Here is an 18,688-nt window from a genome sequence, read left to right as displayed (position 1 = left end):
AGATCATTCTTAAATTAAGATGAGATTTCACTCAATTCTGTGGTTTCACTCATTTTCAATTTACCATTTTATTTCCTTTACCCAAGTAAATGAATCTCCTTAGAGATTTGTATATATTAATGTCTAGACCAAGAAGACGCCAGATACCTTTCAAACATGATGATAGTGTGACTCCCTAGAGAAATGACTTCTTATATGTTTTTGTTTGTTTGTTTTGTTTATCTAGTAGACAAAGTTTACTTTCTATTGACTGGAAAACTCCAGATTCTCCTTAGAATATCTAATCAAGAAATGCAAAGTCATGGGATTATGGCACACTAAGGGTTAATCTGCTAGCTTCACACTAATATGCTGAGCCTTACTTGGAGCAATGTGCTTAGCTCCTGTTTTACACTGATGTCTAACACATACACACATATCCATCTTTTGGTCTCAGGCAGACAAAGACTCCAAACTCTTTCATGATCACAGATGTACTTTCATCTATTCAGAGCAGGATTAGTGTACTTATGAAAAAGACCTTTAAACACTCCCTCAACTTTTCCCATAGGCAGATAGAAGACCAGTATCTTAAAATGAAGAAGTGATTCCTCAATAGATATCTGTCCTAAAGAGCCCTAAACTCTGGAGCAGTAAGAAATAATTTTTGTGGTGTTTATGAGTAACCAAGTTTGATATTTTGTTATAGTATTCCAACAAACATAGCTATGATGTTTTTAGCTGTTTTATTCAACATTATGCTAGTTGTTATCGTGTATTTTGTAGATCTGATTGATACTTGCAACCAATCAACTTTTCCTAGAGTTTAATCTCTTTAATAACATAGACAAACACCATCTGATCAATTGTGAGCAGTCATAGAGAAAGAAAGCTTTCTAGAAGGAAGAATTAGTTCTCAAATAGCATCAACTTTACCTGAGTTTCACACCTGCCGTGTTGCCCACAATTTTAACTATTTAGTCTCCACAATTCTATGAACAAATTCACTCTTCCTTTTAGGAACAGGACCAAGGATGGATAGGGGTGATCAGAGTCATGTGACAAATCCCTGGAATCATACTGTACAATCTGTGTAATAATACTATACAATCATATTTTATAGTGTTTGAGCCAAGCCCAAGCTCCTAAACCCTCAGCCAATTGAATCTCACCACACCATCACTGTACTGCAATGAAAGTCTACCTGATGAGATTAGTCAGAAGGAGGAGGGTTGTGAGGAGGAGAATTATCACCTGTTAGACTCCATGAAGACATGAAGATGGAGAAAGCAGCCACTACCCTGGCCTTGGTTCCTTTTTTATATATTACTGGTGTTCCAGAAGTGATCTTAGACGTAACGACATCTAAGTAGTGCAGATCAGTAATCTTTGAGGAGTTGCAGGAGACTATGGCACCTCACTCTCCATCACAATTTTTCCTTCACAAGGTTAATCTCCAAGCCCACTTCTTCTATCCCTTCTTCTCCCCTTCCCTCCAATCAACTTTGTCTCCAACCCAGTTGGCCCTATCTCTATGGAAAACCCTGACTGATCCAAGTATGGTTGTAATTTTGTTGAGCTAATACAGATGCCTGAATATCAGAATAGGAATCTTCTTAACTCTGGAGAAAGAGAACTAAACAGTAGCATCCATTCATCATTGCTCTCTGTTCTTGATGATGTATGTGTTGTGACAAGATCCTTATGAAGCTGTCACACCACGCCGCGATGGATGGGAGCCTGGAACCATGTATAGAACATTTATAAACCTTTTCTCCCTTAAGTTGTTTTGCCACAGCAACAAGAAAAGAAGCCAAATGCTTACTTTTTGCCATTGTTGCAGTTCAACATTGCATTTATTTTTTGTATAAGGTGGTACACTAATTATTTTTTCATATTTATTAAAAGAATGAAACTACCTGGACTTCACTGTGTCTAGTGAGGTTGAGAATTGGAATTACTAGGGACAGCAAGAGAATGAAGAAAGGATAGACAGTAATGAAATTACAGACAGCAGAAAAGCTGGGGTTAGATGGATTGTAAACATTTTATTCATGTGTGTATGTATGTATGTATATAAATATATGCATCCATGTATGTATTTATTTATTTATTTATTTATTTATTTATTCATTTTACATTTCAGTCACAGCTCCCTGCCATCCAGTCTCTCTGTCTAGTCCCACCTTCACAAATCTCTTCCCAAAGAAGAGGAAGCCCTTCTTGGGTACCACTACACCCTGGGACATCAAGTCACAGCAGGACTAAATGCTAATACACCCCCACTGAGACCCTACCAGGTGGTCAGGTTACTAAAAGGGTATCCATTGATAGACAACAGAGTCAGAGGGGCTAAGGAGGTGAAAAAACAGAGGTGGGGAATCTCATGTGGGGAGGGGCATGGGAAAGGGCTGGGAAACAGAATGGAAATCTGTGAGGGACATCTCTAGGACTCCAATTGTTAGGGGACCAACATGAAGAAGTCGCTCACCTGCTACCAATGTGTAGGGCGCTATGTCCATCCCCTGCATCATCTTTGGTTGGTTGATTAATATCCATGGTCCCCTGTTAACTGACTCTGTGGTCTTCTTATGGTGTCCTCGATCCCTATGTCTTGCTCAGTTGTGCCCCCAACTCCACCACAAAGCTCTCGAGCTCCTCCTGATGTCTGGCTGCTGGTCTCTGTATCTGTTTCTGTCAGCTGCTAGATAAAGCCTCTCAGGAGACAGTTATGCTAGACTCCCATTTGTAAGCACAGCAGCGTATTAGCATTAATAATGTGAGGCGTTGGCTTTCTCCCGTGAAATAGGTCTGAAGTTGGGCCAGTCATTTGTTGACTGTTTCCTCAACCTCTGCTCTCTTTATCCCTGTGCATATTTTTTTTGAAAAGTTATTTTTTATTCGATATATTTTTATTTACATTTCAAATGATTTCCCTTTTCTGGCCCCCTACTCCCCGAAAGTACTCCCTTCCCTCCCCCTGTTCTTCCATCCACCCCTTCCCGTTTCCCTGTTCTGGTTTTGCCCTATACTGCTACACTGATGCTTAAAGTCTTGGAAAGAACAGGAATTCAAGGCCCATACCTAAACACAGTAAAAGCAATATACAGCAAACCAGTAGCCAGCATCAAACTAAATGGAGAGAAACTTGAAGAAATCCCACTAAAATCAGGGACTAGACAGGGCTGCCCCCTTTCTCCTTATCTTTTCAATATTGTACATGAGGTACTAGTTCGGGCAATTCGACAACATAAGGAGGTCAAAGGGATACAGATTGGAAAGGAAGAAGTCAAACTATCATTATTTGCAGATGATATGATAGTTTACCTAAGTGACCCAAAAACTCCACTAGAGAACTCCTACAGCTGATAATCAGCTTCAGCAAAGTGGCAGGTTATAAAATCAACTCAAGCAAATCAGTAGCCTTCCTATACTCAAAGGATAAGCAGACTGAGAAAGAAATTAGGGAAATGACACCCTTCACAATAGCCATAAACAGTATAAAGTACCTGGGGGTGACTCTTACTAAACATGTGAAAGATCTGTATGACAAGAACTTCAAGACTCTGAAGAAGAAAATGAAAGAAGGCCTCAAAAAATTGAAAAATCTCCCATGCTCATGGATTGGCAGGATTAATATAGTTAAAATGGCCATTTTGCCAAAAGCAATATACAGATACCTGTGCATCTTGTCTGCAGGACAAATTTTGGGTTGAAGGTTTTGTGGGTGGGTCGATGTCTCTCTTTCTCCATTGGGAGTCTTGCCTGGCTACAGGAAGTGTCCACTTCAATATTCATAACCCCTGCTGCTAGGAATCTCAGCGAGGATCATTCCCATAAGACTCCTAGGAGCCTCCTTATAACAAGTCTCTCTGGCTAGTCCTAGAGATCCGTCCACAGATTTCCATTCTGTCTCCCACCCCTCTGAGCTCTTTCTGGACATATTTCCCTGACTGTAGCAATAGATTTCATCTCTCCCTGGCTTTGTCTTTTTCTGTTAGGAAAAGATTCTACATATGCTGCAGAAATCTTAAGAAGTAGTCTTTCCAGATCCATGCAGTACCATGCATGACAGTGTCTATTCATAACGTGACAGCTCCAATCTTCCTGTTGATGAGTAAAAGCTCATTGTTTGGGTAAATCAGCATGCATCCCCTGAAGACATATTTGTGGCTTCTAAGATTTGACAATTATGAGTGAGTCTGCTTTAAACTCTTAGTTTATTACCTGGGCTGAAACAATGACTCAGCAAGTAGGGGGACTTGTTGCAGAGGTCCCAGATTCAATTCCCAGAACTCATAAGATAATTCATATCCATCTGCAATTCTAATTTCTGGTGAACTGATAACTTCCTCTGACTTCTGAGTACATCAGGTACATACACAGTGCACAAGCATACAAGTAGACAAAACACTCTCATAAAATAAAATAAATAAATCTAATTTTTTAATGAACCTCTATTGACCATCCATCTCTACTACTTTAGTACTGCCATTGTTCATAAATCAGGTAGAGCTCACCTCATTAGTAACTGTGAATTGGTTAGTTTATGCCTTGGTGTGTGCTCTATACTTCCACCTACTAACTCTGCCCTTAAAGGAGCTTTAGAATTTCTGCCCTCCCCCTATTCCCTATTCCCCCTATTTACTACCTAAGAAGAGTAAATACATTTTTTTTCCTCAAAGGCATCTTTTGCATTTGAGACCTTCCAAATTAAAAAGGATTTCAAGTAAAAAAATAAGTCTTCATAAAAGCACTTTTTATTTTTATTGTTAACAACTGATTGAAAAACCCTTGTAACATGTTAATCCTTAAATGTTTTGGTGGATCAATTCGTGCTTATTATTGTAGAAAATGTAATTATTTAGAACACAGATGTCGCCCAGTTAGAACTGAGCACTTGAGGGTTGTAAGTGCATGCCTGGCCCAGCATGGCTCCCAGAGGAACAGGCTTGGGACCTGCGGAGGGCAGCACCTATAAAATGTCACTTAGCTGAACGTTTTACATGAATTTTTTGTCTTTTCCAAAGAGCTATTATTTAATATCATTAACATTTAAAAACAAAACCTTAATAAATTGACTTAGAATTTCTGTTTTTCATTATATGAATATTATATTTATTAATATATTAATAGATAATTAATATTTTCTGTTATGCTCTAATGTATTTCATGCAATATGGAAGAATTCATTTATATTCATTGAGAAATACACACAAGCACATTTGTCCAACCCGTGTATGGGTGTATTTCTATTACCTATGCTTTGAAAAATTGTTCATTAATCCATAAGATGCCTTTTTAAATTAGTCAGAGAAGAGACATTTTAATAAACCTATTTCTAATCTTCATATTAGCATTTGTTGAAAAGACTTGTGCATTTCACATCTTCCTCTTCCATCTTTGTTCTATTGCTAACTGAAAACAGGTTCCAAAAGGGCTTGGTATCTTCATACTTTTTTCCGAGTGTCCAAGGTAGAGTTGGTCTAAACCATTCAGGATAATTCTGTTCCTGTCAATGGTTCTTGACAAGAGTTCCCAAATTATGGAAATTTAGCAGGGAGAATGGTGTGCTTTCTGGAATAGTGTTCCTGTCACAAGCTGCAGACACTCTTAGGAGGGTCCTGATTCCGAGGGTGACTGCAGTCATATTGATGGTGTGAGAGAAAGTAAAGGCATCATAGGAATTTCATCTGAAACACTGAGGGTTGTGCTATTCTAGATTTTTCCCTATGAAATATGTTGTGTATGTGTGTCCTTATTGACTTGACCATCTGAGAAAGCTTTCCTGTAAAGTTCAGCTGAAAGCATTCTTGGAATTAACTCTTCCATTGTTACTAGGCAGAATGGCAGGGAAGACTCTTGGTAGAGGTCTCACTTGAAGGGAGGAGAATTTGTATCCTTGGAGTGTTCTTTTACTAGACTAATCATAAACAAAACAGTCTCCTCTAAGATAAGAATCAAAGGATTGCCATGGGAATTGCACTTTTATACAAATGTTTTAAAGCTTCCCCAGCTATTTGTATTGCATGAAATTCTGTAAGCATTTCAATAGTTTATTCTCTATTCTCTGAAGTCTCTTCTGATATTCTAAATAGTTATTCACATTATTTTAAAAGGACTTGACATTTTCTAAAAGTTGTACATACTACTTCTGTTTATTTCTCACTGGTCAGAATTTAAGACATTGCTATTTCCTGTAAGAAAGGTGCAGCAGTAAAATCTTTATTCTAAATATTATGATCCAACCTTCAAAACAAAGAACTGTTCACTGGCCTGGTGTGTTATAGACTGCTGATTTTCTCGTGTCTTAATTTGTTGCATGTTTAATACTTATTTTTTGATCATTGACATTTTAAATAGGGCTAGGCAAGGTATTACATACCTATAATCACAGCACTAGAGAGAGAGAGGCAGGAGGATTGCAAATTCGGTGGTAGACCTGACTATTAACAAGTACAAGGCTGGCTTGAGAAAAAACATGTCCCAAAAATCCATAAATAAATAATCAAATAAGTAATTTAAATTGTAAAACAAATTTGAAGTCTTTTTTCTTAATGCAATCTATCTTTTCTTGATACAGATTTTTCATACAAGCTATGCTGATTATAGATTCTCTTCCTCCAACTCCTTCCAGATTCTCCCTACCTCCCCACCCACCCAAATCCACAACCTTTCTTACGCTTTCTAAGAGGTATCTAACATTTTTTAAAAGCACAATATACACAATAAAATAAAGGCAAACAAACCTGAATAGGACAAAACAAACTGTAAAACCAAGAGGCTAAGTAAAAGCACAAGAAACATGTAAAGGCACAGAAACACACACATTGGCAAGCACAGAAATCATCTCAAAACATGACAGTGGAAACCACAATGTATAAGCAAAAAAACCTGTAGGGAAAAATAGAAAAGAAAAAAGAAAAAGATAAAAATCTCAGGCAAAGCATTATGAGCCCAAAACAAAACAACCCTCAAAAAGCACCACTGAGTTTGCTCACTGTGTGTTGGCAGCATCCACTGCTGAGCATGAGGTCTAGTGGCTTGTATACTAAGTGAGACTCCAGTGGTGGAAGATAATTTTTCATTTGAGTGGTTATTGATTGCAGATAATTTTGTTGTTGTTGTTAGGGGCGTGTGCTTGCATTCACCTCTTCGCTCAGTAGTGCTGCGATGTCATCTGGCACAGATCCATGCATGCCCTGTGCATGCTGCCTCTGTCTCTAATGAATTCACATGGGCATCAGTCCTGGTGAATTGAGAAGTCCTTGTTTGCTCTGTGTTCTTCATTCTTGTTGTCTCTTTATGCCTACTCTTCTGTGGCATTCCATGAAACATGAAGGGAGGGAACTAGCTGATGGAGACATTCCATTTAGGATCAGAGTATTCCAAGGTCTTTTAATTTCTACACCATGTCCAGCTGGGGGTTCTTTATGTTTTGACATTTACTGCAGGTAAAAGCTTTTCTGTTGATGGCTGAGTAAGACCCAATCTATGGGGATAACAGAATCTCATTAGGTGTAACTTTCCTGCTATGATCTTTAAGTAGAACAATAGAACTTTGTTTTACATTATGTCCCTGGCCTATCTAGTCTCAGGCTCTAGATTGCCTGATCAGTGTCAGGAATGAGTATCATTTCATGGAGTACACCCTCAAATAAAATCAGATATTGGCTGGTCAATCCCGTGAGCTTTGTACCACTATTCTATTGCACTAGCACACCTTGTAGGCAGGACACCATTGTAGATCAAAGGATCTATAGCAGATTGTGGGATACCATATGTTCCTTGGTTTTGTTTTATGGCTTGTGATATAAGTGGTTTTGTGCTACCATATTTCCACCATGATGGCCCAAGGTTGTGAGGAAAGACTGAAGTGTTCAAAACTATAAGCCAATGAGAAAGGGTTGTCCTCTTTAGAAGATGAGTATCTCAGATATTTGGTTATATTGACTGAGCTCTACCATAAGAGCTGTGTGTGTGTGTGTGTGTGTGTGTGTACATATATTACCTCATATAAATGAACATTTTTCATAGAATGTTGTTTTAATGTCTTAGCAAAAGTCTCAAACAGTTCCCTATAGTAAGTTCTTTGTGTCTAGAATGTGAACACTATAAATGTATTATGATAAGCCTTGATATAGTTAATTAATTGACATTTCTAATGATATATCCCATAGCATTTTAAGAGGTATGTATGCAAAATGCCTGCACCTCCATATCCTGCTCCCCAGGTCTCCCAGTGTTCCACCCACTGCTGCATTTTTCAAAGGTTTGTTCTTTGGAGCAGTGATAGTGAGCCTTATCCCTAGATGATTCCCTAGTCATATTTGCCAGTGTTGTATGATGCGCCTAAAGCACATTAGTTCTGTACTTCAATTCCATATGTACGACTGCCTCACTTTTTCTTGACATTAAGATTCTTGATCATAGGAAGTTAAAGCAAGATTTTGTTATATAATCTCTAAAACTGGACATAATGAGAAGCAATGGAAACATTAATAATTAAGCTATCATTTTATGTTAATGTATTTTTTGCTTCTGCTACCTTAAAAATATTTTGATATAGATTACTCCAATGCAATATATTCTGATATGGTTTCTCCTTCTCCATTTCCTCCCAGATCCTCCCTACAACCCAGCCACCCAAACTCATACACTTTCTTTCTTTCCATCATATTCTTTTTACAAATTTTATTGAAAATAGAATTTAATACATCTCATATATCAAATCATATAATATAAAAAATATATCTTCTATAATATATCATAAATACAGTTTACCACCTTTTACTTCTCTTAGATCCTCCCTACTACCCCTCCAATATGGAGCCACCCGCTTTCTGTCTCTCATTAGGAAAAAACATGCTTCTAAGGGATAATAATAAAATAAAGTAAAACTGATATATTAGAACTGGACAAAGAAAACCAACAGATGTCAAGGAGCCCAACAGAAGGCATAAGAAATAGAGAGCAAAAGACCTATAAGGTAAAGTGGTAGAAGGAAAAGACATTTAAAAAAAGATAAAATTTTTCAAAAAGAAAAGCCCTAGCATAACACTGTGAGATAAAGAGCCTCCAAAGACACCTTTGAATTTGTTTTCTACAGGCCATCTACAGCTGGGCATGGAGGCCAACCTTAAGAGATTTTGTTTCCCCAGTGGGACTCCATTGGAAAAAACTAAATTGCCAATTCCAAATGGTTATTACTTGGAGACTGCTTCTGGATGAGAGATGGAGGCTTGTTTCTCCTTTTCCTTTCAGGTCTAAGGTGCTATCTGGCACAGACCCACGCAGGCCCTGTCCATGCTGCTGCTGTCTCTTTGAATATACATCTCCTTGAGTAGGCGTTAAGTCAAGTCATGTATTGTTTGGTTACTCCCAAAGCTTTGGGCCGCTGTTGCACTAGCATATATTGCAGGCAGGACATCATTGTAAATCAAAGGTTTTGTGTTTGGCTTGGTGTTTATCCTGTACCAAAAACACTAAAGCCTAAAGGTGAAGATTCTATGCAAGTTGTAAGCACCATATTCAATTAGTTATGTAGGTGTCAACTCCTGCAATGGGTGCCTGCTGTCAATTCATGGAAAGCATCATGTAGTATGGCAACAGCTTTGGTTCTCAGGGGATTCCCATGGAACCACTTTGGCCAACAACTAAATTGGATGTAACTCAATCCTAGTACTGGATTTAGTATACTTAAGTTTATTTGGTGACAAGAAATGTCCAGTTGTGGTTCCATCTCCCCCATATTTGACAATTTCATTAGCTAGCTTTCATATATGTGTATATTTTAGGAAGATTCTACTATATTAGATTTCCATTTTACCTTACAAATGACCCTTAATTTTTAGTTGCATCTCCCTATGTTTCCTCCTTCTTTCTCTTTTCTTCATCCTCTCCCTGTTTTATCATCCTTTCCAATCCTCCTATTCTTTCATAACTATCAACTTGCTTTTGTGGTAGTCTGAATAAGAAAGGCTCTTATAGACTCCTATAATTGAATGTTTGGTCATTAGGGAGTGTGGAGAATGGTACTATATGAAGCTTGGCTTTGTTGGAGTAGGTGTGGCCTTGTAAGTGTAGGTGTGATCTTGTGGAAGGAAGCACTGCCTCAGTGAATACTGAGGAGTATACCTCAAGTTTTAAAAGGTCCACGCCAACTCCAGTGGTTCCCCCCTCTTTCTGATGCCTGTAGACCCAATTGTAGAACTCTCACCTATCTCTATAGCACCATGTCTGCCTGCTTGCCACCATACTGACAATGGACTAAATCCCTGAACCTGCAACCAAGACTCAATGGAATGCTTCCTTTATAAGAATTGTTATGGCCATGGTGCCTCTTCATAGCAACAAAGCATTGACTAAGACACATTTCTTAGGGATAACAATCTGTCTCCCTTAAGTCCTTATATACTTAACCCCTTGGTTCTATGGATTGTAGCTTTTTTATCATTGATTTAATGGCTAATAGACTCATAAAAGTTAGCGCATACAATATTTGTCTTTCTGGGACAGGGTTACCTGACTCAGGATGACTTTTCCCAGTTCTATTCATTTACTTGAGAATTCCACTTTTTAAAAAAATATTTTCTAATGGTGTAGCAGTGCTCAATTGTGTAAATGTACTACATTTTCTTTGTCTTTTCTTCTGTTAAAGGACATCTAAGTTGTTTTTCTAATTTGGTATAGTACGGATCATTAAAGCATGTTCTATGATTCTCTAGATTTCCTCAGTATCTGTTGTTATGTCCCACATTTTATCCCTAATTTTGTTAATTTTTATATTCTCTCCATGTCTTTTAGAAACTTTGGAAAAGAGTCTGTCAGTATTATTTTCTCAAGGAACAAACACTGTTTCATTTATTATTTGTATTGTTTACTTGTTGTTTCTATTTTATTGATTTCACCCTCAAATTTGATTATTTCTTGCCCTCTATTCCTTTTAGGTGTAATTTATTCTTTTTCTTTTGTCTGATGTTGGGTGGCTAGTATGAAAGCTCTATAATTTCTTCCTGTAGGTACTCAGTGCTGTGAAATCACCTCTTAGAACTGCTGTTATTGTGCCTCATAAGGTTTGAGTATTTATTTCATTCAATTCTAGAAAATAGCTCTTTTATTTATTTCTTGATCTGTTTTTCCATCGAATTCACTTTCCATGAATTTATAAGCTTTCTGTTGTTCTTATTTCTGTTAATATCTATTTTAGTCTGTGGTGGTCAGACATAATCAGGTATTATTTAAACTTTCTTCATCTGTTAACACTTGCTTTGTGTCTGAAGATGTGGTCAGTTTTCGAGACCATTCCATGAGGTACTGAGACAAAGGTATATGTTGTAACATAGTCCAAAAATGGAGTCCAGTGAGGATTTCTGGGAACTTTACAAGAAAACAAGGCAAGAGTCTTGTGATCTCCTTCTCTTTGAATCTCGGAATTATTCTTCAAATGTGTTATCATGCTCCTCCCATGTGAAGGAGATAGAAGTGTGTTTACTTCAGGTTAGTCATTACAAATGTCTATTGTTATTTTTTATATACCTCTATGGGAAAAAAAACAAACATATTTTGTCCTGTGCAGTTTGTCCTCCATCTATGACTTGCCTGCCACATGTGGCTTACGCTTGTGATTGGACACTTTATTCATTTGACTTTCATAATCCTCAGAGTATAAATTGTCAGATGCTCTGAATAAATTTGGATACTATATGAGACTTTAGTAGGAGTCACTTACCAGCTTCATTCTCTCAGATCACTACCACTAGAACTATAAACAAGTAGCACTATGACTCAGGAACCTGAATCAGCTATATGAGAATTGGACTCTCACAGAAGGAGGTGAGTGGGAATGACTGGGCAGAAACCAGGGCAGGCTTGGCCCTCTGTCAAGCTTGTGTATCATTATTTAAAGAAAGCAGGAACACAAGTATTAAAAGTTACAGCTATTAGATTGCTTGCAAGTTGTTTATGATTATAATCCCATGTTTCCATAAGAAGGAACTTTCAATGAAGAAGTATGGGAGAGAGTCTAAAAGAATACTGAAAAGATGCATAAACAAGAGAGAAAGATTCCTGTTCAATTTAGGTCATTGGTATTAATTTGGACTGTTAAAGGCTTAAGAAAGATAATGATATTAATTATGAAAAAGAGATGACTAATTGTTTGAATGAATACAAACTGGATAATCAAACCTTAAAGTTGTTAAAAATGAGGCAATAATGTGCCCTTCCCTCTGCCTTGAGTAGACTAAACAAATTCAGGATGGTTTTACAACCTAGTTGGAATCTCTTGGCCTTTCTGCATTTGCCATTTCCTACTTGAGCTTTGAGGAGTCGACTGAGCTTGCTTGCAACTCAATCCAGCTGAAACTAAGGACGGGTCTGTGGATTTTCAATATATAAACCACAGAATTAAATTTTGAGCCTTGATCAGAAATCTTTGTCTTAGCTTCATCCTTCTCTCTCCCACCCATCCTTCTTCATTTCCAGCCTCCCTTTCAAGTATACCCAATTCATCCATGGCTGCTGGACAGCTACACAATAAAGTAGGAGATTATTCTTGGTCAGGCAATGTCAGAAGTAAAAATAGGACTAATAGCTATGCCAGTGACTGCTCCCTCATTTCCCTTACTGTAGCCACCTTTAAAAATATATCCTCTATTTCCTGAAAATGACCCTGAAGCATGAAGCAGGAAGCTGATATTCAGTCTAATCTTGAATTTTCTCCACCTTTTATGAAGTCTTAGGAGAGTCTATGAGAAACCTAACTTTACAACCTAGGTGAGCTAAAGCATAGCAGGGAAAAGAACCAATCTATTTAAAATTATAGAAAGAGAGAGTGCATTGAATGGTCCTCACATAGTATTTTAAGAGGCAAGAAAAGAACTATAGCTATTTGAACTCCAACTAAAAGAAGTGTTTGTGTATCATATGGATGCTTTACTTCCTTTAAATTCACTTCATTACCCACTAAATTGTCTCCTATAGTTACTATACACAAGAAGATAAACTTTCAGAATGAATTTATTTACACGATAAAGGGCATAAAATAGTAACTGCTTGCCTTACTCTTCTTACTCACGTAGTAAATTGGGGAGGACCTGATGTCAGTAATTATATGCATTGAATAGTTACTCTATTGTGTTATCCTTAATTAGCAATCAATTTTTAAGAGCATTACAGAACTATGTATTTTCAGAGTTATAATTGCTGATTACTATGGAAGGATGGGAAATCACTATCCAGTGGGCAAGCTATTGGATTTTCTCATACAAACTGAATTTGTGATTATAAAAAAAATGTTCCACCTTCTACCACTGGCAGATACTTATATTGATGGTTCATCTAACAATATAAGAGAGATACATGATAGATGTATTCATGAACCAATTAATACACTTTCCCCTCAGGTTGGTAGCTAGATCTAACTCTTTTGGTTTTTGTATTACTGTTGATTCACAAACCCTTAATATCATTTCAGATTCTTCTCATTTCTAGCAATAGACTCATGCTCACACACACTCTAACCTCCCTGGCTTTACTGCAAAAGAAAATAAGCAAGTTGATGCATTATTTTTGCCCTATTTCTCAAGAGGAAGGTTGGGAAGGAGTATGCATATGATGCTGTATATGGATCTACTGAACTATTATGGATCATCCACTGACTCCTCCAACCCTGTGCCACCAAGGACAATGGCAGAGGGTGAGAGGATAGTGATAGCTACCAGACAGATAGCAAACCTCCAGATAAAGGGCAAAGGAGAGGTCAACCATATCATTAGGATTCAAGTGTGCCCACCTGAAACCAAGTTAAGACCCTATGGACCTGGGGAAAAGTTATTCTACAAAACATACACACAGAGAGCCCTATGTCAATTAAGAATCTTTTTCTGATTATGCTAGCTAGTTTGACCTGTGCATCTGCAGTGAGTGCCTCTGTACACGTATGTTGATTTTACATTCCTCATTCTCCTTTGTTTCATATTGAATGAAATTGGATGGATCCAGCTCCTGTTGTCTTTACTAATGGCTCTGTGTTTTTGACTGGACCATAGTACTGTAATATTCATCTGAAGAAGGGACTGCATTTAATTTTTCCTTGCAATTTGAATCACTTCCCATTTGTATAGGACAGCATGACACTCGTGTTCCTATTAAAGGGCAAATATGGTCTTGTGTTCTAAAAGAGACCAGAATTACTAACCATATGTGTCTTTTCTCAAGCTGTTCTAGATATCTGTGATTGATAACTCTGTTCTTGGTAGCAGAGTATTACACACAATGCTTTCACTGTTTTAATATTATTCATTAAGTTTATAATATGCTTGCTTATAGAATACTTAGTCATCAAATGACAGACTTATCTACAATACCCCAAATCAAAACCACTCTGATATCCTGCTATATCAAAAATACAAAAGAGGAGTTATGGAACACAGTCCAAGATTGTAGTAGTGTGAGGATAATTCTGAATGTTAGTGACAGCACTCCAAGAAAACAAGACAAGAGTCTTGGGACCTCAGTTTCTTCAAAATACGGAATTGTACTTGGAATGTGTTTTAGTGCTCATCCAAGGTGAAGTAGATAGGAGTGTGTTAACTTCAGACTACTTATGATTGCTTGCTGATGTTACTCAAATATGTTCGTGTATGGATATGTTTTATGTTCTTCTCCTCTTTGCCTTTTATCTTTTTCTTTTTCTTTTTTTTATTGAGTATCTTCTTCATTTACATTGCCAATGGTAAAACCTTTCCCAATTTTCCCCCTCCCAAAAGCCCCCCTCCCAAAGATTTCCTACTCCTCCTCCCACCCCCTGCCTCCATGTATATGCCCCTCTACCTGACACACTCCCACCTCCCCCCAACCCCCCTCCCTGTCCGTTTCCCTTTGTTGGGGCCTCTATTGAGCCTTTACCTGACCAAAGACCACTCCTCCCACTGATGCCCAACAAGGCATTCCTCTGCCATATTTTTGGCACGAACCATGTGTACTCCTTGGTCGATGGTTCAGCCCCTGGGAATGTTGGAGTGTCTGGGTGTCCGAAGTCATTGTTCTTCCCATGGGGCTATAAACCCCTTCAGCTCCTCTGGACCACCCTCCAGATCCTCCGTTAAGGACCCCAAGCCCAGTCCAATAGTTGATTGCTAGTTTCTGCCTCTGTATGTGTAGGGGCCCCTCTGGAGACAGCCATGGCATGCTCCTTTTGGTACATACTTCTTGTCATAGTGTCAGGATTTGGTGACTGTTTATAGGATGAATTCCCAGGTAGGGCAGTCACTGACTGGCCTTTACTTCAGACTCTGCTCCACACATTGCCTCCCTTATTGCTCCCGTATTATATTCCCTTTCTCAGAGGAACCATAGCACCCTCACTTAAGTCCTCCAGAGAATCAAATAACCCTTTTAAAAAATAGGGTACAGAGCTAAACAGGGAATTCTCAACTGAGGAATCTCAAATGGCTCTAAAGCACCTAAAGAAATGTTCAGAATCCTTAGTTATCAGGGAAATGCAAATCAAAACAACACTGAGATTCCACCTTACACCAGTCCGAATGGCTAAGATGAAAAACTCAGGGGACAGCAGTTGCTGGAGAGGATGTGGGGGAAAGAGGAACACTTCTCCATTGTTGGTGGAATTGCAAGCTGGTAAAACCACTCTGGAAATCAGTTTGGTGATTCCTCAGAAAATTAGACATACTACTACCTGAGGACCCAACTATACCACTCCTGGGCATATTCCCAGAAGGTGCTCCTACATGTAATAAGGACACATGCTCCACTATGTTCATAGCTGCCTTATTTATAATAGCCAGAAGCTGGAAAGAACCCAGATGTGCCTCAACAGAGGAATGGATACAGAAATTGGTATATATACACAATGGAGTATTATTCAACTATTAAAAACAATGAATTCATGAAATTCTTAGGCAAATGGATGGAACTAGAAAGTGTCATCCTGAGCGAGGTAACCCAGTAACAAAAGAATGCACATGGTATGCACTCACTAATAGGCGGATGCTAGTCCAAAGGCTCAAAATAAACAATTTACAATTCACCCAGCACAGGAAGCTCAAGGAGGACTTAAGTGAGGGTGCTATGGTTTCTCTGAGAAAGGGAAAATAATCCTCTTTGCCTTAATAGTATCAATTGTTTGATGCTCTGAATTAAATTGGCTACTACATAAGACTTTAGTCTGTCTCCTTTACCATCTCCATTCTTCTAGATCCCACTGCCTCTAGAGCAGTAAATAGGTATATTCTTTTTCATATGGGTGAAATGTTCTAAAATATATTCTAGGTCCATTAGCTTTATAACTTGTTGACTCTAGCATTTTCTGTTCAGTTTTTGTCTGGATGGCCTATATGCAAGAGTGGAGTATTGAGGTTTCCCACTATCAGTGTGTGTAGACCAATGTGATAATTGAGTGACAGTAGTTGTTCTTTTATAAAATTTGTTAAGAATTGCAATGTCCTCTTGCTAGATTTTTCCTTTGATAAGTATCCCTTCTCTATCTTCTTCAACTAGTTTTGTTATGAAATTTATTTGGTCAAATATTAAAATGATTAAACCAGCTTGCTTCTTCTGCCCATTTGTTAGGGATATCTTTTTCCATCATTTACCTGGATGTGATTCTATTCTTGATCTTAAGATGTGTTTTTTGGATGCAAGAGAAGTTAGTCTCTTAATCTATGTCATTTTATCAGGGAATTGAGACTACTGAAATTGAGGGATAGCAATGATCACAGCCTAGTGATTCTGGTTCCTTTTGCTGTTGTGGTGTTTATATGAGGGTTTCTCCTGTTTGGGTGTGATGTTTTGGCAATATTTATGTCCTTTGTTTTTATGAATGTGGTTAGCCCCATTAGCTGGTGTTTTCTTTCTAACACTATCTATAGAAATCCATATGTAGATAAATATTGCTTAAATTTAGTTTTATTATGAAGTTTTAAAATTTTCTCTATATATTGTGATTGAATGTTTTGCTGGTTATAGTAGTAAGGGATGGCATTTGCTGTCTCTGGGAGTTTGTAGAACATCCATCAAGTCCTCTTTTTTTTTTTTTTTTTTTTGGACTAGCCATTAAGAAGTCAGGTCTGATTTTAATCGATCTTTCTTCATATGTTACTTGGTCTTCTCCCCTTGCAGCTTTTAATATTCTCTCTTTGTTCTATATGTTTAGAGTTTTAATGATTAAGTATCAGGTGGATTTTCCTTTCTGGTACAATCTATTTGGTGTTCAGTATGTTTCTTATACCTTGATAGACATCTTCATCTTTAGATTAGAAAGTGTTTCTTCTATGATAAAGTTGAAACTATTTTCTGTGTCTTTGACCTGGGTTTCTTCCCTTTCCTCTATTATTAATACTTTTACACTAAGAGTATCAAATTTCATACTGGTTCAGATTTTCTAGATACTTTGTGCCAGGATTTCTTTAGATTTAATTAATTTCTTTGACTTATGTATCCATCTCATCTATTGTGTTCAATGTCTGAGATTCTTTCATTCATACATTAAATAATGTTTGAGGTTCTTTTTCAAGTTCCTAAATTTGTTATTTACAACTTTTTTCAGTATGTGTTTTCTTTATTGATTCTATTTCCACTTTTAGATCTTGGACAGTTTTATTAATTTACTTTGATTGTATCTTTGTCTTCTTACACTTTTCTTTAAGGAGGTTATTCATTTCCTCTTTAAGGGTATCATTTCCATAAAGGCTTTTTAAGATATTCTTTTCGAGTTGGTGAGACTTTGTGTAAGATTTCCCACAATCCTGGTAGTTCCAGAAGTAGCACTCCAAATAGGAAGGCTTCTTCTAGTATACCCGACTCTGGGTCTTGATGTCTGACTTCATCTGTTTGTGGATCAAACCAGAAGATGAAGAGCTTTCCAGAGGCTGTCTTTGAGTCAAGGGTGAACTTGATCAATATTGGGAATAAACCCACATATGGAGTCTGGTGAATAAGTGAAATCATCTGAGGATCCTTGTTTGTATTTATGCTCAACATTACTTTAGATATCCAAAGCATTTTGGGATTGAATAAAATTTTACACTGTTTAAAAAGAAGCACTATCAAGCTTTAGAGAACAGTAAGCACTGGTTCATAAAGCGATGGAGTCATGCAAACCCAGACCTTATCTTGTCAAATGTCCATGTAACCATCTGCAACCAGTAGAGCTGCATTTCAGAGAAAATGCTGTAAGCTACAGGAGAGATTTTTTTTGACACAGAAACTAAAATTCATATTCTGACAAAACAGAATTTCAACTCAGACAATTTTCCACCTACAGACTGAAGGGGAAGAAGGAATCTTAAGGTGGGCAGTGATGTTAACTGCATGAACAAGCATTACAGCAACTGAAGGATGATTAGTGTCCTCCAAATGCAACCATGCAATAGTCTTTTTTTTTTTTTTGCTCCAGTGACTAGAGCAGCAATCTGATAAACTAGTACAAAACAAAAAACTTTTTTTACATGCTAAGAATACATAAGAATTCAGTTTACATAGTGAGTTTACAATGTTAATAGCAGGAAAGAACAATAAATATGAAATTTGACAAGAAAATGCAGTATTTTAATGTTTAAATTTAGCTGCAAATAAGGAAATGCAATAAATGCTTTTTCTCTTTCTAAAAAAAAAAAGATATTCTTTTTATGCCTCAACTGTGTTGCAATACTCAAAACTTACTTTGGTAGCATTAGTAAGCTCTAGT

This window comes from Apodemus sylvaticus, chromosome 4 (genome assembly GCF_947179515.1).
Source record: "Apodemus sylvaticus chromosome 4, mApoSyl1.1, whole genome shotgun sequence".
Lineage (NCBI taxonomy): Eukaryota > Metazoa > Chordata > Mammalia > Rodentia > Muridae > Apodemus > Apodemus sylvaticus.
The sequence above is the reverse complement of the archived record's forward strand: the minus strand, read 5'-3'. Positions refer to the sequence as shown.